Source organism: Mustela nivalis, assembly GCF_964662115.1.
Source record: "Mustela nivalis genome assembly, chromosome: 6".
NCBI lineage: Eukaryota > Metazoa > Chordata > Mammalia > Carnivora > Mustelidae > Mustela > Mustela nivalis.
Genome location: NC_139025.1, coordinates 106,309,765 through 106,331,730, shown reverse-complemented (window position 1 = coordinate 106,331,730; position 21,966 = coordinate 106,309,765). Strand labels below are relative to the sequence as shown.

Sequence of the window (21,966 nt, the reverse complement as noted above, 5' to 3'; positions counted from 1 at the left end):
CATTGAGAATGATATTTGCGGTGGGTTTTTCATAGATGGATTTGATGATATTGAGGTATGTGCCCTCTATCCCTACACTTTGAAGAGTTTTGATCAGGAAGGGATGCTGTACACTGTCAAATGCTTTTTCAGCATCTATTGAGAGTATCATATGGTTCTTGTTCTTTCTTTTATTGATGTGTTGTATCACATTGACTGATTTGAGGATGTTGAACCAACCTTGCAGCCCTGGAATAAATCCCACTTGGTCATGGTGAATAATCCTTTTAATGTACTGTTGAATCCTATTGGCTACTATTTTGGTGAGAATTTTTGCATCTGTGTTCATCAAGGATATTGGTCTATAGCTCTCTTTTTTGATGGGATCCTTGTCTGGTTTTGGGATCAAGGTGATGCTGGCCTCATAAACTGAGATTGGAAGTTTTCCTTCCACTTCTATTTTTTGGAAACGTTTCAGGAGAATAGGAATTAGGTCTTCTTTAAATGTTTGGTAGAATTCCCCCGGGAAGCCGTCTGGCCCTGGGCTCTTGTTTGTTTGGAGATTTTTAAATACTGTTTCAATCTCCTTACTGGTTATGGGTCTGTTCAGGCTTTCTATTTCTTCCTGGTTCAGTTGTGGTAGTTTATATGTTTCTAGGAATGCATCCATTTCTTCCAGATTGTCAAATTTGTTGGCGTAGAGTTGCTCATAGTATGTTCTTATAATAGTTTGTATTTCTTTGGTGTTAGTTGTGATCTCTCCTCTTTCATTCATGATTTTATTTATTTGGGTCCTTTCTCTTTTCTTTTTGATAAGTCTGGCCAGGGGTGTATCAATTTTATTAATTCTTTCAAAGAACCAGCTCCTAGTTTCGTTGATTTGTTCTATTGGTTTTTTTTGGTTTCTATTTCATTGATTTCTGCTCTGATCTTTATGATTTCTCTTCTCCTGCTGGGCTTAGAGTTTCTTTCTTGTTCTTTCTCCAGCTCCTTTAGGTGTATGGTTAGGTTGTGTATCTGAGACCTTTCTTGTTTCTCAAGAAAGGCTTGTACCGCTATATATTTTCCTCTCAAGACTGCCTTTGTTGTGTCCCACAGATTTTGAATCGTTGTATTTTCATTATCATTTGTTTCCATGATTTTTTTTCAATTCTTTTTTAATTTCCTGGTTGGCCCATTCATTCTTTAGGATGCTGTTTAGTCTCTATGTATTTGGGTTCTTTCCAAACTTCCTCTTGTGGTTGAGTTCTAGCTTCAGAGCATTGTGGTCTGAAAATATGCAGGGAATTATCCCAGCCTTTGATACCAGTTGAGTCCTGATTTAGGACTGAGGATGTGATCTATTCTGGAGAATGTTCCATGTGCACTAGAGAAAAATGTGTATTCTGTTGCTTTGGGATGAAATGTTCTGAATATATCTGTGATGTCCATCTGGTCCAGTGTGTCATTTAAGGCCTTTATTTCCTTGTTGATCTTTTGCTTGGATGATCTGTCCATGTCAGTGAGGGGAGTGTTAAAGTCCCCTACTATTATTGTATTATTGTTGATATGTTTCTTTGATTTTGTTATTAATTGGTTTATATAGTTGGCTGCTCCAACGTTGGGTGCATAGATATTTAAAATTGTTAGATCTTCTTGTTGGACAGACCCTTTGAGTATGATATGGTGTCCTTCCTCATCTCTTATTATAGTCTTTGGCTTAAAATCTAATTGATCTGATATAAGGATTGCCACTCCTGCTTTCTTCTGATGTCCATTAGCATGGTAAATTCTTTTCCACCCCCTCACTTTAAATCTGGAGGTGTCTTCGAGCTTAAAATGAGTTTCTTGGAGGCAACATATAGATGGGTTTTGCTTTTTTATCCATTCTGATACCCTGCGTCTTTTGATTGGGGCATTTAGCCCATTAACATTCAGGGTAACTATTGAGAGATATGAATTTAGTGCCATTGTATTGCCTGTAAGGTGACAGTTAGTGTATATGGTCTCTGTTCCTTTCTGATCTACCACTTGTAGGCTCTCTCTTTGCTTAGAGGACCCCTTTTAATATTTCCTGTAGAGCTGGTTTGTTGTTTGCAAATTCTTTCAGTTTTTGTGTGTCCTGGAAGCTTTAATCTCTCCTTCTATTTTCAATGATAGCCTAGCTGGATATAGTATTCTTGGCTGCATGTTTTTCTCGTTCAGTGCTCTGAAAATACCATGCCAGCTCTTTCTGGCCTGCCAGGTCTCTGTGGATAAGTCTGCTGCCAGTGTAATATTTTTACCATTGTATGTTACAGACTTCTTTTCCCGGGCTGCTTTCAGGATTTTCTCTTTGTCACTAAGATTTGTAAATTTTACTATTAGGTGACGGGGTGTGGGCCTATTCTTATTGATTTTGAGGAGCGTTCTCTGAACCTCCTGAATTTTGATGCTAGTTCCCTTTGCCCTATTGGGGAAATTCTCCCCATTAATTCTCCTCAGTATACCTTCTGCTCCCCTCTCTTTCTTCTTCTTCTGGAATCCCAATTATTCTAATGTTGTTCCGTCTTATGGTGTCACTTATCTCTCAAATTCTCCGCTCGTGGTCCAGTAGCTGTTTGTCCCTCTTTTGCTCAGCTTCTTTATTCTCCGTCATTTGGTCTTCTGTATCGCTAACTCTTTCTTCTGCCTCATTTATCCTAGCAGTGAGAGCCTCCATTTTTTTAAAGCGAGCATGACTTAGACCGGCTTTTTTTTTTTTTTAAAGATTTTATTTATTTATTTGACAGAGATCACAAGTAGGCAGAGAGGCAGGCAGAGAGGCAGGCAGAGAGAGAGGAGGAAGCAGGCTCCCTGCTGAGCAGAGAGCCCGATGTGGGACTCGATCTCAGGACTCTGAGATCATGACCTGAGCTGAAGACAGCGGCTTAACCCACTGAGCCATCTAGGCGCCCCGAGAGCCTCCATTTTTGATTGCACCTCATTAATAGCTTTTTTGATTTCAACTTGGTTAGATTTCAGTTCTTTTATTTCTCCAGAAAGGGCTTTTATATCTCCCGAGAGGGTTTCTCTAATATCTTCCATGCCTTTTTTGAGCCCAGCTAGAACCTTGAGAATTGTCATTCTGAACTCTAGATCTGACATATAACCAATGTCTGTATTGATTAGGTCCCTAGCCTTCGGTACTGCCTCTTGTTCTTTATTTTGTGGTGAATTTTTCTGCCTTGTCATTTTGTCCAGATAAGAGTATATGAAGGAGCAAGTAAAATACTAAAAGGGTGGCAACAACCCCAGGAAAATATGCTTTAACCAAATCAGAAGAGATCCCAAATCGTGAGGGGGGAGAAAGGGGATAAAAAGAGGTTCAAAAAGAAAGAAAGAAAAAAAGAAAAAAACCGAAAAGAATTACAAAATGAAAATGAATAAAGAAAAGTATAAAAAAGAAAAAATATATATATTAAACTAGTTAAAACATGTTAAAAAAGAAAAGGGTAAAAGTTAAAAAAAATTTAGCAGAAGAGAAAAAAAAATGAAAAAAAAAAAATTCAATTAACTGCAAGACTAAAAAATCACAGGGAGAAAGCCATGAGTTCCCTGCTTTGCTTTCCCTTCCTCTGGAATTCTGCTGCTCTCCTTGGTATTGAAACCACACTCCCTGGTAAGTGAACTTGGTCTTGGCTGGATTTCTTGTTGATCTTCTGGGGGAGGGGCCTGGTGTAGTGATTCTCAAGTGTCTTTGCTCCAGGCAGAATTGCACCGCCTTTACCAGGGGCCGGGCTGAGTAATTCGCTCGGGTTTGCTTTCAGGAGCTTTTGTTCCCTGTGCGCTTTCCGTAGAGTTCCGGAGGACGGGAATACAAATGGAGGCCTCCTGGTCTCTGGCCAGAGGAGCCGAGAGCCTGGGGCCCCACTTTCAGTGCGCCCTCAGAGAACAGCACCCAGTAACTTCCGTCTGCCTCACCTCCGGCAGCGCTCCGAGCTCACCGACCCTCGACCGGTTCAAGGTAACTCCCAGCTGTGAGCTCACTGTTGGCTCTGTCTCTGTAGCTGGCTTCCCGTTCCAGTACCTGCAAGCTCTGCAACACTCAGACACCCGCGATCCTTCTGTCACCCTGCGCAACCTGAGGCCACGCTGACTCCATGTGGGCTTCGCCCCGGTTTAGCCTCTGGAGTGATGTCCCTCAGTGGAACAGACTTTTAAAAGTCCTGATTTTGTGCTTCGTTGCTCCGCTGCTTGCCGGGAGCCGGCCCCTCCCCCTGGGGTCTATCTTCCTGTCACTTTGGATTCACTTCTCTGCCAGTGCTACCTTTCAGAAAGTGGTTGTTTTTCTGTTTCTAGAATTGCTGTTCTTCTTCTCTTCAATCTGCCGATGGATTTGCAGGTGTTTGCAATATTTAGATAAGCTATCTAGCTGATCTCCTGCTAGCTGAAGTAGTCTCAGCCTGCTACTTCTCCACCATCTTGACTCCTCCCTCCTGGCACTACTTTATTTAAATGCAACATTAAGTCTTCTAGTTTCTGTTGACCTAGTAGGTGGGCCTAATTTATAACACTTCATAATTCACTTACTGTATATTCAACCCGATTGAGATAAAAATTATTTTTAAAAGAGGGAAGTGAATTTAATGGATTTAATTGGAATTCTCACATCCCCTCACCTAAAGTCATGGCCTGTTCTTGTCTGTTCTTCACTCCCGATACCCACAGCCCAGGTGGCTGAGAAGCCTGATCTGGGCTACTGTGGCAGAGTATTTGAGATACCAGCTTGCAACAAAACAGTTGGCAGAGCAGCAGATAGCCTGAACACATCAGGCTCCCCCATCATCCCAAGTGCAGACCTTCATAACTGCCTGTTAACTATGCAAGTTGCCTTTGGGTGGCTCACCTTCCACATCAGGGAAGGGCTGATTTCCTTCCACCTGATGTAGAGATTTTCATCCAGCCTCTAGCTTATTCCACTCCTCTGCCAGACTCTCATTAGCCAAAAGAAGAATGAAAAATTTCCTTCCAGACTTCATCTTCTGATCTAGCCAGATGGTGGATAAATAAATAACAGAGCAAAAGAGGAAAAACATACTTGCTTTTGCTTAATAAAATACTGATAGTACATGCTGTTGTCACAGGAAATATTCAAATGTCAATAACAGATGAGCATTCACAGTGCATGTGAAGGCAAGCCTAGAGGCAGGCATTTTCACTCAGCCTCAGGTTTTCATGGCACAGAAAACTGGAAGCAATTCTGAGGGTTTTGAGAGCTCAGGAGAAGTCAAGGAAATTCAAGGCATTAAACCAAAGTGAAAGAGTTCCACCCTCTTGGGATGACATTGCTTTGGTGTTCTCTTGAGAAGGGACTGCCTATAAACAAAGTTCAAAATGCAGAGCTTTGCTTGAATGTAATGGCATCCTAACCCTGCTGGAACAAACTGTGAGCCACTGCTCAGAAATTTCTCCTTGAGTTTGTGCCAGGGAAACTTACACTGATAAATCTGAGTGGTTACCTTGGTCAGAAAGAGAAAACTGTGTGTTGTGTGAAAATACATGTTTGAACCTTTGCCCGAGCTCTCAGGAGACACAGAGCCCAAATCAGTACCCAACATTTTGATATTGTTATTCTAGGTGCTGGGGGCAGCGGTGGGGTGGTGGGGACAACTGCTGAGTATGCCTTCTTTCGATAAATCTCTGCTTTGATATTATTATTTCTTGTAAGAACAATAAGACTGGTAAGAGCCTGAAAAAATTTTAGAAGAATCCAGGCTAGAAATTCAACCTAAATTATAACAGGCAATGCTGTATCCCCTCTCATATGTCATTTACATATGGAGAAGCTCCATGATAGTTACAAATTGTTTTCATTGATTCATGCAGACAAACCATCTGAATTCTGCTTGGCAGTATTTTGCTACTCTAGTTCAAGTTACTGAAGATGTTTGTATTTTTATTCTTCTTTATTCTCTTCTCTGCTTTCTTCAATAAATATAGTATGTCTTGTGTGCCCACAAAGTACTAGGCACTGTGTTGCCAACTAGGGATATAGGAGTTAGCAAAGCAAAGATGGGCATTGTTTAATGGAGCTGAAAGCCTAACTGTGTGAGAGGTGATAATTAAATAATCTCATGAACCAAACAGGAAAAGTACAATGCTATTACATTCTACAAGTAAGAGATTTATGTTGCTGTCAATAACTGAAGATCTATTATAAGGGGGGAAATCAAGGAAGGCCTCCCTGAGGAAGTAATGACTGAACTGTGTTGAAATGAAGAAAAGTTTGACAGTAGTAAAAAATAGGTAGCATTTACAGACCAAGGAATGATCTACATGTATTATTTTACTTAATCCTTACTTGTAATTTAACACATATTTAAGTTTTAATAACATTCCAGGGGCAGGGGACAGCCTTTGGATCTCCTTTGGAAAGAAACAGACTGGCAGCACCAAAGGGTACGGTACCTGGCCAAGAATCACAGTAATTAGCAATTAGTAAGGACCTGAATTTTTAGATTTCCACCAATGTGCTAGTGGCATTGTAAGTAACTCTATACATAATGTCACAAATATGAGGAAATCAACTTTCAGACGTTTATCAAATTCTTCCACTCTTTTAGGTACTTTGGAATAATGTTCATTCATTTATGTTACATTCTAAGGACTACTGAGGATCAGTACTAGGAGAACCATTCCTACCTCTTTATCTTAAACTTGGGGCAACAAAATCTCTGCATCACTTTTTAAATAGGCTACAATTCAGATTCATTGTTAAGTCAGGCCTTTCTCCCAGTGTGTCCGAGTTAGATTTCTTATTGCATGTACCACAGGTCAAAGTTGAAAGATCGCCTTCAGCAGATATTTAAAGTAAAATTTAACAATATGGTTGGTTTATGAGGCAAGTGGAATTTCTCTTCATTAAATCAGTATCTTAGAGGAACTTGGCTGTGCTACTTGGTGACACAAGCAGAAGGCTCCAAAACAAAGCATCTAATTCATGGCTCCTCCTCTGGGATAAATAGGAACTGGTATTTACATGGCAGGTAAACCGGGTTCTTCGTTAACATAATCCCAACATCACTCTTCCAGGGGAGAAATATGTGCTGGCCTCAAAGAATTTAAAGAGGAGGTAGAATTTTCTAATTATTCATGGTGATCTCACTGACCACACCGCCTATTTAGCTACACTAGGTTATGTCCTGTCTTCCTCTCAGCTTTTTCTGGAACGCACCTGCATTCCTCCAGTCCACCAATCTGAGTCTGAGCTTAAGCCCATGCCATGCCAAGGAAGAATCTTTCATAACTGAGGTATACTTTTTGTTTCCCTGAATTTTAAAGGTTATCTTCTTGAGGCTGGGCCTCAAATGCTATCATGTAAGAAGATAAATGATAGTATACAAAGGTAATCTAATCCTTGACAACTGACATTAATATCATTCTCAGAATCAATGTCTAGATTCCTTTTTTATGTGGCCATATATGATCTAAAATTAAAAACAATATAAATAAATTCAAATTAATTGTTAATTTTAGAACAAAATGAACACACAACAGGGTCATTTAAAGAAGAAAAAATAGAACTATCAAGGTACCTGAGTGGCTCAGTTGTTGGGCGTCTGCCTTCAGCTCAGGTTATGATCCCAGGGTCCTGGGATCGAACACCACATTGGGCTCCCTGCTCAGTGGAAAGCCTGCTTCTCCCTCTTCCACTCCCTCTGCTTATGTTCCCTCTCTGCAAATAAATTTTTTTAAAAATCTTTAAAAAAATAAAAAAAAAAATAGAACCATCAAAGGATTAGTATCTTAATTTAAGGCCCTCAAGAAATAAAGAAAAGGGATAAAGAGAAAACTAATTATTGGAGCACCTACAATTCAGTGAAATAGTTAACCATTCTCATTTTCAGCTAAAGAAACTAAAGCCCAGAGAAATTAAGTTATACAGTTACTAGACTCTGAACTTCTTTTTTCTTTTTTTAAAGATTTTATTTATTTTTTTGGCAGACAGAGATCACAAGCAGGCAGAGAGGCAGGCAGAGAGAGAGGAAGGGAAGCAGGCTCCCTGCCAAGCAGAGAGTCTGACACGGGGCTCGATCCCAGGACCCTGGGATCATGACCCGAGCTGAAGGCAGAGACTAACCCACTGAGCCACCCAGGCACCCCAAGACTCTGAACTTCTTAAGTGCAAGGGATTATATCCTATTTATCTATTTGTCCACCATCCAGCCCCATGTCTCCCACATAGTAGTTGCTCACTAAATGTTTCATGAATAAATCAGTAGATCTTAGATTTGGACACAGATCTATCAGACTCAAAATTCCAAGTTCTTGCTGGTCACCATGCCTCTTCCATTGCTATAGAAATGAGAAAACACTGTTGAATTCCAGGTAGATAAAGAAAACACTATTTCCAGATTTTCTCAATTGACTTTTTTTTTAATTTTTTATTTTTTATAAACATATATTTTTATCCCCAGGGGTACAGGTCTGTGAATTGACTTTTATAAGCATTCATTGAGCATCACTGTGTACTTAGTCACACAAAATGGGAGGTACAAAAAACATGGAAGGTGTGGTATTTGTGCTGGAAGACTTTCCATTATAGCTGACAGAAAAAATCCAGATGGTTCAAAAACAAGTAAAAGAAGCCTTTGAAGGAAATGTATGAACACAAATAAAGCAGCTAAACTATATAAAAGAATGTTGGATTGACTAAAAAGGAGGAAAATACTTTTGTGGAATTAGGTATGGGACAAGTATTCAAGAAGGAGGCAGAATCTTGAATCTGGACCTCCTGGAAAGTGTAGGGAGGAAAGAGGGTGTTGAAGCTAAAAAACGGTTTAAGTGATGATGGTATATGAAGGGTATGGGAAAGGCCCTGGTCTAACAAGGTCAGATTCTTTTTTAACCCACTGAGCCACCCAGGCGCCCCTAGATTCTTTTTTAAGACTAATAATCTGAAATCAGAAAGCAAGAACACAAGGCTTTTTGCCTTAAATCAAAGCTTGGGATGCCTGGGTTCAATCTGGTCAGCCCCTGTCCATTCTCAAGGGAGCATGCAGGTGTACGTTAAGAAGATGACTATGGCAGCACCACATCAACAGGAAATTCGGAATAGAGCTTTTTTTTCTTTAAAGATTTTTTTTTCAAAAAGATTTTATTTCTTTCTTTATTTGACACACAGAGAGAGAGAGATCACAAGTAGGCAGAAAGGCAGGCAGAGAGAGAGAGGGTGGGGGAAGCATACTCCCTGCTGAGCAGAGAGCCCAATGCGGGGCTTGATCCCAGGACCCTGAGACCATGACCTGAGCCTAAGGCAGAGGCTTAACCGACTGAGCCACCCTGGCACCCTGCCTTAAAGATTTTTAAAGTAATCTCTATACCCCATGTAGGGCCCGAACTTACAACCCCAAGACCAAGTCACATGCTGCCCTGACTGAGCCAACCAGATGTCCCCAGAATACAGTTTTTTAAATAACTAAAAGACAAAGGTAAACAGTTTTAGTGGCTGTTAGGGGAAAATCCATCAATAACAAATTCCTTCAGAGAATTTTGGTTATTACCACTCACACAGATCAGTCTTATGGATGTTTTTTATTGATTCTTTTTTTTTTTTTCAAAGATTATTTATTTATTTATTTGACAGAGAGAGATCACAAGTAGGCAGAGAGGCAGGCAGAGAGAGAGAGAGAGGAGGAAGCAGGCTCCCCGCTGAGCAGAGAGCCCGATGCAGGACTCGATCCCAGGACCCTGAGATCATGACCCGAGCCGAAGGCAGTGGCTTTACCCACTGAGCCACCCAGGCGCCCCATTTTTTATTGATTCTTAAGTCTTAAAACATGAAGACTGTATCATACCTCATTATGCTCATTATGAAATGTGAAGGGAAACATGTTTCCCAAGCAGTTAGTAAATTTATTCTACATTTGGGGATTCTTGGGAATCCACTTAGCTAGTTCACATTCCCATAATTATAACATGGTAGTAGTGGAAAGCATAGAAAACTTAGAAAGCATAGTCCAATCCCCTTATTTAAGAGAATATGACCTTGACCCAGAAAGGTCATGTGTTCCTCCAAGATCAAACAGCTAATTAGTAGCCATTAAGTTTTATTCCCTGAGGCCAGGGTAACAATTGCTTCATGTACTTCTATAAACTGAGTTCAGTCTAGTAAATAACATTTGTCCTTAAACAGATATAGGAGCCACTACACAATAATTCTGTTGTTAGAGACTTTCTTCCTCCCCTTAAGTTTGATCTCAGTTTTCTCTTTTTATTTAGCATTTGAGGGTTAAATCTCATTCATTTCCGTGTACTCGGCCCTTAGGGTTGTGGCTGGCACATACTAGGCACTCAGTATGTTTTTGTTGAGATGAGCCGAATTTAAATCAGTGTTTTTCCTCCCCTTGCTCTTGGAGACTTCTGTGATGTATTTTGTTTTTTAAAATAAAAGACTCATCGTATCATTAAACTGGAAGCCAGCAGAGAGATTAACCCTTGTTCTACAAGTAGAGACACTAAAGCTCACAGAAGGTAAATGATGAATTCCAAAGATAGCACTCAAGGTGGATCCCAAACCTTCTCCAGATTACATAATTTGCTGTAGGGTGAAAAATATTTCAACATTTCTATATAGGACAGATTCCAGATTATCAACTCTTTAAGAGGGACAAAAGAATTCACAGTATTTTTGTGCTTCCCATACAAGACTCAGGGCTAGCTAATAGGATGATAAAATTCTTTGATGGTCAAATGATTAAGTGACAATTTCTGGGAAAAATTTCCCACTGAGCATGAGCTTGGGCTCATTTTGGAAAATCTCATTAGTAGGAAACACTGACCTTGAGAGAGGCAATGGAATCAAAGTTGGAAAAAAGGCAAGCCAATTGGGCCACAGATCCATGCTTGGCCACACATCCCATAGATGGGATCCATGCTTGTACAAATCAAACTGCTCTACTCTGTGCCTCAGCCAACAAAAACACTTTTGCCCCTAGCCCCCTGCCCACTCCCTATTAACTCATGACCTAGAAGAACCAAATGTGAGCATGGGACTAGCTTAGGCCAACTTGTCACTGAGACTGGGAAATAGCACTCCCCCATGTCAGTCTGAATGTGGAACATCCTCTCCTAACACAAAGGGCTGGCTGTTAATCCTTCATGAGTGGGAGGTCAAACAGGGGCCGCCCTGCAAGACTCTGCTGATTTCATTTCACATTGACTGAGTCTATTGGAGAAGCCATGGGCTCAGGTAGTTCTAGAAGTCACCTGGCCAATGAGAGAGCACTCACAGAAAGTTTAGCTCTTAACCCTTAAATGGGAAGTTGTATTAATTTGCTCAGCTGCAAAAATTCATTTTCTCACAGTTCTTGAGACTAGAAGTACAAGGGGTCAGCAGGTTTGCTTTCTCCTGAGGCCTCTCTTGCTCCCCTTCTTTTTGTGTCCCTGAATGGCCTTTTCTGTGTGTGTGAGTCCCTGGTGTCTGTCTTCTTATAAGAAAACCAGTCCTATTGGATTAAAGCACTACCCTGATGACCTAATTTAACTTTAATTATGTCTTTAAAGGTCCTATCTCCAATACAGTCACACCAGGGGTGAGCTTCAGTATATGAATCTGGGGGCACATGATCCACTCCATAACAGAGGAAAGCCAGCCTCTCTTCTTGCCAGTCATCACTGCGCCTCCTCTGAATACTACTTACTCTTCTTGGTGTTTTCTTCAGGAAACACTGGTGATTGATTTAGAAACCAATGAGAAAAATCACCTGTTAGTTAAGACCTAAAGGAAAGTCCTGAAAATTGTGATTAAAAGTAGAAAAAAATGCAAAGAAAATCACATTGCCAATAGGAGTGAAAGAGTATTTGTGGGACACTGTGCAAAGCAGGAGGCAAAAAAACAAAAACAAACACACTGAGGAAAAGAAGCAAGGCTCAGCTCTCTCAGCAGAAGAGAGCAACTTCCCTGGCAGGCTGTTGAGAGCGAGCCTTGTCGGCCTGATTTACACAGGTAGAGGGAGAATGGTTTGGAGGCTGTAGGCCTGCTCAGCCAAACGCCCATGTGTGCATGAAATTAGAATGTCAACATTTGATTCATGCTGCCAAGCTGTGACTGTGAAACAAATTATGTCAGTGGGTGGCAACTGCAATATTAGTCTAAGCAGATAACATTTAACTATAAAGAGGGGCCCTGTCTTCCAGCTTTCTATTATTATTTTAATATCAACATTGTGAGACCTAGAGTTTTGAGAAAAAGGAAGATGTTTTATGTGGAGGCCTGGGTCCTTTAGGAAGGGATGTGGCCATTCAAGTGAGGTTTGCTCCTAACCCTAAATTTTGAAATTTAGGTGTCAGGTGACACAATGATGAATTTTACAAACCACCACCACCCACTCAACTGAGTTCAAAGGGGCTGTGCTCTTTTTGGGGTAATCTAAACCACAATTAAATAATCTGCCTCTTATAAAGGAGGCCTTTGATTCCTGGGCAGAAACAGGGAACTTAATCCTTAAGTGCATTTCAATGTAAGGGAAGTAGCAAGCACCTTGAAAGGGACTGAGCAAATTCTTCCAACATACTTCGTAGGTTCCATACAAAGTAATTCTGCCCAAGGTTGGAAGTTGGGAGTTAAAAATGTTGGGAGTTAAAAATGTGTTTCTTTCTATTCAAGTGATTTAAGATTTGTGCCCATTTAAAATCAATTTTAAATGAAATGCGGTTGGAAATTTGCCAAGGAATTTCACATAAAAAGTAGACATTGTATTGGTGTATTTTTTCTTTAAGACTTTCTCAGCGAAGCTACAGCCATCTACATCTTAAACTTGGCCAATGAGATAACAATTTTCCCATGAAATGAGGCGCACATCTATCTCCATTTGAGGCCTACTTCTTTAACTACCAATATGGCAAAACATCAATTTGAAGTTTTATTCCATTACAAACACCCATGTAGTTAAAGTTAATGCTGTGAAAAATCCAACTTGTAGCAGTGAAATGTTTATAGAAGCAGCATTCACTTAGCAGTTGGACCAGGCCAAGATGGCTAGCTACAAGATTAATACTCAGAATACTGAAAGATTTTGTAGGGGTAAGAAGTATGGGAGGCTATGAGTGTCACTCAGAAATGTGTACATTAGTTTAAAATATTTTTACTTCCAATCATGAGAATATTCTCCCATCTTCTCCCAGTCAGACATGCATACCCGAGAAGGTTCCCATCTTTTCCTGCTGCAGTTCTCATCTCCCACTCTCATATATCTATTTCCAAAACTCTAGGGCTGCATTTTTCTTTCTACCAAGGTAGAAAGGCCTGAGTTCTTTATCATAATGGCAATATTAATAGAATTGATTCTTTTAAGTAGATTTCCTATTTGATGAAGAAGGCTGTGAGGAGACCAAACCTCAAAATTACCAAAGAACATTTTGGCACTATCATTTTTATTACAGTTCTCTTATACCAGACAGAAAGTGACATTAAGGCAATATAATTAGTAGGTTGTTTTTGAAAATGCTTGCCTTCTTGGCAGATTTCTCATGGCTCGTATTTTAGCTGAATGTGGTATATAAACTCACAAAGGAGCAAAACAGATTTCTTAAAACTAGAAGTTGTACACCGGGTAACCACAAAATTTCTACTTTGTCTCTACACATGGTTTGAGAGAAGGGAGAACCAAATCCACCAATCGGTCTTTGCCTACACATAGAACTTCTTGGCTGAAATGCTCTCATTATCTGAGATGTTTGTGCAAAAGCTGCCTGAGTGGAAGTTCTCTGAAATTGATGACTGGAAGGGAGAGAAGTCTGAGGTAAAATGCCTATTTGACCCACCAGTCTGGTCCATCACTTCAGCTATGGCTATTGGTGCAGAAATGTGTTCTACCCTTTCCTCTCAAGGAAGAATTTCCACTTTGAAATTTCATTCATTGTGGAAACACCCCTTGGGTAGGCCATATTTCCTCTTCATTCAGATGATGTCAGCGTCTGCCGTCCATTTGAAAGCCTTAACATCTTCAACAGTCATGTATCATATCGTGCCATTTATTTCAAAACCATTCACAGTCTAAAAGGAATATTTTCTCTTCGCGGAGACAACTGCAGGCTTGTAACTTCTTCCTCCTCTGAAAACCATAGAATAAAGTTGGCATCATCAGCAGCAGTTAGCTGTCAAATGCATTTAATGCTTTATCAGGAGAACTAAGAACAAAATTATTCCCCTCACTCCACATCAGGAAAGTAGATTTGGGTCCTCCACCATGTACGGCATTAGCAGTATTCCTTCTGTCAGAAATGTAAAAATCAGGAGACCAGGGAATAAATAATATTTTGATGTAAACAGACTATCAAGATGAGTGGAATGACCGTCTGGTCACCCGGGGGGGTTATTCAGTTAACACTTCCACCCCTTAAAGACAATGGTGTGCAATCAATGCATATAGGGCCTTTCAGGCGCGTTGCTAAGTGATACGCAGTGTCAACAGAAAAATGCCGGATGTACAGGGGACAGCTCCAGGCCCAAGAGAGATCAACACCCTCTGATGATATTTTAAACTTAATTCAGTGCCCGATGAAGATTGTGACAGGTTCCGTGGCCAGAGCAGAAAAGATGTTTGCACTTCAAAATCCGACTTCATAAAGTTGCTCTGCTGTGTGCAAAGAGCGTTTAATTTGGTCAGAAGTGAATCATGGCCCAAAGAGTAGGTGGTTCAAATAGGAAAAGGCACCCAGCAGGGGCGTCCTGAATATTCATTTCTTGCAAGGCACAGCAGTCATTTTACAATCTCGGCATCAGTACCAGAGCTGCTCATTTGTCTCAGATTGTCTATGCATTCGCTCATTTTTTCATCTCTGAAATCTGTCTTAGGAACAGCCCTGAAGCCGCGCGCAGCAGCTTCTTCAGAAAGCCTAAAGAAAGGGAAGAAGCTTGAATAGGATCGCATCGCCTCACACAACCATGAAAACCTACTTTGTGGGGCATTCTTGAAACCAGCCCAGAAGCTCTTCAGAGTTTTTGTGTTTATTTACCCATTTCTTTCTCTCCCTTCTCCCTCCCCTTGATGGATTTTTATATTCAAATGCAAAAGATTTCCATGTGCACTAGAGATCCATTTATGTATTGATTTAGAAGATCATGCCATGATGCTGAGAAATGCAACTTTTTCATGAAGAGATGTTTACAAATTCAGTCTTTGTACCACGAAAAGGACACTCATCACAAAAGGCCTATTTTCCATATTTGGAGGCAAAACCCTTTTGAAAAAGCCTCATGTCCCTAAAGTCTAGGAAGTCAGATATATAGTTCCACAAAGCCACCAAACCTGTAAAATGTTTTCCTAACTAGACACTGGTGGATCCTGCATGCATGCCCTGGGTTGCTGCTGACAACAAACCCTTGCTTGCACAGGCCCTGAGAGTTGTGTCGATGAGAGGGTGGTGAAGGACACAATCAATGTATTCAGTTCAGGACTCTCTATTCACCTAGTGGAACACAAGCTTTTTAAGAGCCCAAGTCACATAATTTTCAGTGGGCAGGTTTGTCCTCTTTTGTCCTCAAGAGTTTGGTCTGTTTATTAAACCAATAAGAGCCCCGAGCATTTTGTCTAGTGGGTTAAAAACTCCAAAAGCAGAGTATATTAACATAGATTGAGAGGAGGATGGGGGAGGGGCTGATGTATTGACATTTTTCTTCCTGTCTTATCCACAAAGCTTATTTTATAGGGTTGTTCCTGTCATGTTTAAGCTATAGGTAGTAAGGGGGAGATGGAAGGCAGATAAAACCACACAATAGCATTCCCAGGCCTTGTTTCTTTGTCTCACTGAGGGTGGTTCTCGCTCACAGAGGCATTAAGGCATTGTTGAGGTAATGAAGAAACAGCATAGAAAAAAAGCAAACAAGTTACTACGACAATAATTGCATTGAGACCACCTGCCACCGTCTCCTACTATAGGTGACTCTCCATACCAGGCAACAAAACTCAGGCAAATTTTTCCATAGTTTTAAAGGATGGAAAGATAGCATTTTGGGCCCTGGGTCCACAATGCGAATGGGTATCTTATAAAAAGGGTTATGTACAGGCCATAGATATTTGTGGATTAATGATCAGGCCTAACTCATGATTGAGTCTCTTTCTCATCATTGGAGCAAAAACAAGTGAATTCTGAGTGCTAGACAAAAAGAATTTCACTCATAAGAACTAGTTGTGAGGCCAAAAATATTTATTGAAAGGCACGACATGTTTCAGTGTTAATTGAAGTTGTGAACAGAAAACTATTACAGTTTCTCTACAAATATGAAGAAATATGAATGGATCATAAAGTGTTCCTTAAATTCCTAATAAAATTAAATTTTAATTTAATTTATATTCTTTTTAAATTAATTGCAATAGCAATTTGCTTTTCATGTCTCTTCTGAACTTGCCCAAACCATCACACAGGAATCAATGACAATGGTTTAGTTGTGTCTAGCCCCAGTACAACTGCTGAGCACTGTAGACTGTTTTAGCAGGAATCTTATAGTTTGAATAATGCTCTAACTTGGGGACATAGCCCAGACTTCCACATTTTTTTGTAGGTTAAAGTATTTTCTGTGCGATCATTTCTGACAAAAATCCTAGTTACTATAGTTGGTTTATCCTGTATAAACATGCTGCTGCTCTCCCACCTGGGAAGGAAGAAGTGTTTTCTACTTTTCCCCAGTAGTGGGGAAGGGAGTGTTTGTGCTAAGCCATTCACATACTTTCTCCTTGTCCCTCTTGTGGCCAATAAGTTACACTGATAAACAGTCTGTGAAAGCAAAGAAATCCGCAGCTGAGGCGACAGAACAAATGTAACTAGGCCATGCTGACAGGAGTCTAGGAGTTCGGAAGCTTTGCTGGCGTGGGTGTTGTCTGACAGAAACATTTGCTTAAGTCCAACAATTACAGCAGGTAAAACACTAGAACGTGCCATGAAACAACATATCCCAAAAGAAAACTGCCATGAAACAAGCCAAAAATAAGACTGTTGAAGGTTTTCTATGTAAATGTAGAGCCATGAGGACATACTAACTTATTAAACTGAAACTAATCTAGTTATCTATTTCTAAAATTTCCCACTAATATACCATATATATATGTATGTGTGTGTACATATATATATATATATATATATATGTATGTGTAACCTTTATTTTCATTTATTTTATGCAGAATTTACATAAGTTTTTGTTTCTTCGGTTTCTTCTGGGTATCTTTATCTTCTGTGCAACCTCCTTTTCTGGTTTAGGGACAACCTCCTCTTTTCAGTAAGGATCATCTCAGTGTAGCAGGGAAAGCTCAGGTACAGGTTAACCTGACCACGGGCCCTCTGCTGCAACTTAGGGGCTTTGTTCATGCACATGTACTCCATGACCAGAGAATCAACATCTAAACTTTAAGTTCAGCATTCCACTCTGCAGTTTTAAGCATGTGCAGTAAAAATTCAGCACTCTTTTTGGGCTGCTGACCCTGTGTCCAACCCCACTGTTTGGCCTGGGCACACCTACAAACTCTACCAGTGTAGTGACATAACACACACTGCTTGTACAAAGTGACGTCTTTCAGAAATTTGGTGGCTTTTCAGTATGCATACCCTTGATGGCCTGGGCAGTTTCATATGTGTTCTTAAAGTGAACATGAAGATTTGAACCTCCTGATTTGTATGATTTTGTAGGGTTTCCTGGGTTGAATGAATAGGGATCAATTTTCTGAGATCACCTCAGGCTCCTTAGGGGAAGAGCTATACTTAACATAATTTGCTTTTTAATCTGCTTTCCCTTAGACAAGCTCATTGTAGATCTACAGTTCTCAACCCTGGCTGTACCTTAGAAATTTAAAAAAATCTGCACATACCCAGGCCCCATCCTCAGAATTTGTTTTAATTGGTCAGAGGTAGAGCCCATGCCATGATAGTGTTGATGGTCCCCAGGTAAGTCCAGTGGTTAACATTTCCCCTGATGAGCTCGGGTTGAGGGATACAAGCATTTATAATTAATTGATGATAGGAGGAGATGGAATAGCAGAGTTTATGGGAGGAAAATCTAAAATTGAGAACAATCATCCATTAGTTTTTCTATGAATGGGAAACAAAGTATATTATTCAATCTAAGCAGAAGACATCTTGGTTTAGCTCCAGGATTCCTAGTTGAACCCCACTGACTTACATGATTAGAAAGAGACCCACAGAAACTAGAAGGCAAGTACAGACATATTTAGAAGAAGTACTGCCTCATTAGAGATTCAAAGCACTGCAAAAATGTAGATGAGGGGAGGTAGGACATCAGGAAAGGCTTCCTGGAAGTGATAGCTCTTGAAATGGGTCTGGAGTGAAAAGATTCCTAGGAAGTAACTGTGAGGGGTAGGGAGCTGATAAAGGATAAGCAGGGAATCCCTCTTCCAAAGCTCAAGGCTCTTCATGAAAAGGAAAACGTATTTCGTATTTTTTTTTTTTTTTTAATTCTTCTCCTCTGCTTCTAGACTAGGAAAAGTAATAAAAGCTAACATTTACTATTTATAGTGTGCCAGACATTATTCTAAGAGCTTTTCACTTAAATTCTTTGCACTTAATTGTCAGAATATCTCTGTGAAGTAGGTATTGCAATCACCCCCATTTTACAGAGAGGTGAAACAATGCACTCAAAATTACACAGCAGTTGAATGGTCATTGTCTCAACCTCTCTTCTCTTCTGCTTCTTTCAGATATTGCCATAGACTGAAGCTACCTCTTTTACCAGCAACTGAGAGCTCACTGGTGACAGATGCTGTTGTCTGGGAGCTGGCCTACCTACATTCTAAAACCGGGATGCTCTGAAGTTGGACAAACACTGCATACCCACCCAACTACAGTTCAGATGACATGCTGGGAGGTCCATGCTTCATCAGAGCTCCACTGAGCACAGATAAGTAGCAAAGCCCACAGCCTCTGCCCCAACAGCTGCAGCCAGAGCAAGAGAAGCTTGACCTGCTGTTTTCTCTGACCACCCCATCTCACCTTGCACAAGATCATACAGAAGCTCCTTTCACATTTTTTAAAAAATTATAGAGGTATAGATGATATTACTTTCCTTCTCTTTTGAAACTCTCTCTCGAGTTTTTTTTTTTTGTTTTTTGTTTTTTGTTTTTTTTTAGTTGTAAAGGTTTGAAAACTGAGTGGTCTTGCCTAAGAAATCCAGACAAAGAGCATTTAGTAAATGTTTTGAGAATGGCCCAAAGACAGGAGCCTGGGTGGCTCAGTGGGTTAAAGCCTCTGCCTTCGGCTCAGGTCATGAGGTCGTGATCTCAGGGTCCTGGGATCGAGCCCCATATCAGGGCCTCTGCTCAGCAGGGACCCTGCTTCCCCTACCCCTCTCTCTCCTGCCTCTCTGCCTACTTGTGATCTCTGTCTGTAAATAAATAAATAAGAATGCCCCAGAGAATGGATATGGTATACGCCAGTGAAATCAATTTTTGCCTCTTTTCACTAAAATCAGTTAATTGAAAACTTATTGAATACCAACCATACACAGGGTTTCTAAGTAAGAAGAGAGCACAACTACAAAAGCTACCAAACAAAAGGCGAAGTGAGAAGTATCACAGGGAAAGTCCCAAAATGCTGTGGCCATTTGGAGGTAGATGAGAGGGAAGCAGGGATCCTATATGGCTTCCTGGAGGAGGTGGTGCCTATTATAGTCCCAGAATCTGAAGGATGGCAATAAAAGCTGTGGGAGGAGTGAAGGGCAGTGAATTCTGCTGAGAGGAGAGATCTGAAATTGCTCCTGGTTGCAAGTCTTAAAGTTGAGGGCCCTCAGGCTGCACATGAAGCCCAAGAACAAAGGAAATGTTTGCTGCCAACTTCTAAACCTGCACAAGCAGCAGAGTCGGGGGCAGGGAAGCTCTAAGGTCGTTCATACAAAGTAGCCAATTTATAGTTATGGTTACACAGAAGTCAATTAAAGTGTTTTATTAGCAGGAATTTGAATCTTTTACCTTCATTAACATTTAACAGTAAATGGGAGAAAAAAGGTAAATAAAATATTATCTGGCTTTTTAAAGGTCATTTCAGACTGAGCATTATAAAATGTGAGCTGGGGAAGGGTGGGGATGGCCCTTTGTGTGGATTTAGTACATGGGGCCCCCTATACCTATAGATCTCTGGAGAGATCTCATAGCACCAGCAGCAGGAGAACATCTCTTGGCAGGTGAGGTTCTCCAAGGTGCATTCATTAGAGGCAGTACATTTGGGGCAGGAGGAGGGATAAGGGAGACCTGACATGTGAGAATGAATATTTTGCTTCAAATTTCAGGTTGTAAATGATTTGGGATATGCAGCTCTTAATAATTACTCCCATGATCAACATCTGCTTTTTAACAACCCTAGGCTAGCAACCCAAATTGATTAAATGACATACCTGATCATTCCCCCCAAAGGAAAGAAGCGCATAGCAAGCCCTGTACCCAGGTCTCAAAGAATCTGCAAGAGGGCCTTGGGGGAAGCCCCATCACAGGAGGAAGGCTATGTTCATGCTCCAGGTACTCTGTGGATCTTTTATAGTAAGGCCTGCTGTTATTGGAAGCCAGAAGCAGAAACATACTTTGGCAAGAATATAAATGTTCAACCTGAAAAGAAACTCCTTTTATATTTTAATTTTTCAAAATGTAGAGCCATGAGCAATTAGAGAGCCATCCAAAAGCTGTCCAGTGAAATTTTCCACCCAACTTGTCATCCTTGGAGATGATAAGACCTAATGTGTCATATTATCAAGCATCATCTGACCCTGGGAAGACCCCAGGAAGCCAAGAATTTCCCACTGCTGGAGAAAAAACTTCCTTGAAATTCTTTATCAGAATAGATAAACTAGAAGGAGAAGACCCACTCCTTCCATGATGGGGTTTCTGAAGATTTCAAGGTTTTAATGATGGCTGTCCTCCTTAACCTAGGTGAAGGAATGGGTGGAGAGAGATACAAAACCCTTGCAGATGAGAAGTTTCCCTTTTGAAGTAGTAATAAAAAGCACGGTCTTACTTAAATGAGTAAGCTACTGGGTTAAATCTCCTTTCGCTGCCTTCATCATTAGGGCATTTGAATTTACTGCATCTGAAAATAGGGGAGAAATGAAATCACAGCAAAATAAATATTTCCTAATTTTAAATAAATATTGCTAATCATAGTGATTGTGTTCAGAGCACAGTGCAAATATATAAATACAAAGAATAAAATTGGAAGGAAAAAAGGTTATTTACATACATAAATATAAATCAAAAATCCGATTTTAATGTGCTAAAAGCATCTGGTCTAGTTCTCTAAATGTCAAAGGCTACTGATCGCTGTCCCTCCAGCACTACCCCAATTAACAGCTGGGGAGACGGCCTTTCATTTCTCCAAATCTGAAGGTAAATATCATGGACTTCAGTGCAAAAAAATGATGAGAACCTTTTCCTGTTCCATTTAACAACTTTATTTTGCATTCTATCTAGCCAAGCAATATAAAAAGGCTTCTGGAAGGAAGTGGCAAACCAGAGCTCTAAATAGCCTCCCCCATAAGCTCTTCCCACTTCATTCCATTTCCTTTTCTTGTTGTACAGGATATACTAGTGCCTTCTCACCCACCCAAGAAGTCTGGGGATATCACTGAGCCTGAAAGATCTTCAGCACCAAGGTGTACAAAGCCACAGTAAGGCATGGGGAGACTGGGACCATTTTCTATGTCATGAAGAGAAGCCAATATTCTCTCTATGATGCATGTAGATACAGGTGTTATTATCCAAAAAATTTGTCATATTGGGTGCCTTATAATAATCTCCTTTTAAAAAACTATATTGAACATACCAGAAGTCAGATACTGTGTTTTTGCCTTAGTGAATGCCAGCCCATTTCAGTCCTATCAGAATGGTGTGGAATGTGTGGTTTTTTCTCAAATGCAGAGGATGAAGCTAGGTTCAGAGACAGAATGCAGTCTGCTCTGGCCACTGTTTAACCAGTTTATAGGGTCTTCCAATCAATTTGTTCTCTCATGAAGGTAATTTGGAACTGAATAAATGAAATGACCATTTATTCCTACCA

General features: G+C 40.4%; 1 long non-coding RNA gene and 1 pseudogene across 2 annotated transcripts; one reads left to right on the top strand and one right to left on the bottom strand.

The window, feature by feature from the left end:
• Positions 1-3,826: 3,826 nt before the first annotated feature.
• On the top strand, positions 3,827-21,683 carry LOC309866241. The gene is made up of 3 exons (XR_014312516.1): positions 3,827-3,943; positions 18,627-18,971; positions 21,489-21,683. It is a non-coding gene; the product is annotated as an uncharacterized lncRNA (long non-coding RNA).
• Positions 17,103-17,719, bottom strand: LOC309868107 (large ribosomal subunit protein uL22 pseudogene; annotated as a pseudogene). The gene is made up of 2 exons: positions 17,674-17,719; positions 17,103-17,607 (listed from the first exon to the last, which is right to left on the bottom strand). The product of its transcript is annotated as a large ribosomal subunit protein uL22 pseudogene (transcript).
• Positions 21,684-21,966: the final 283 nt, after the last annotated feature.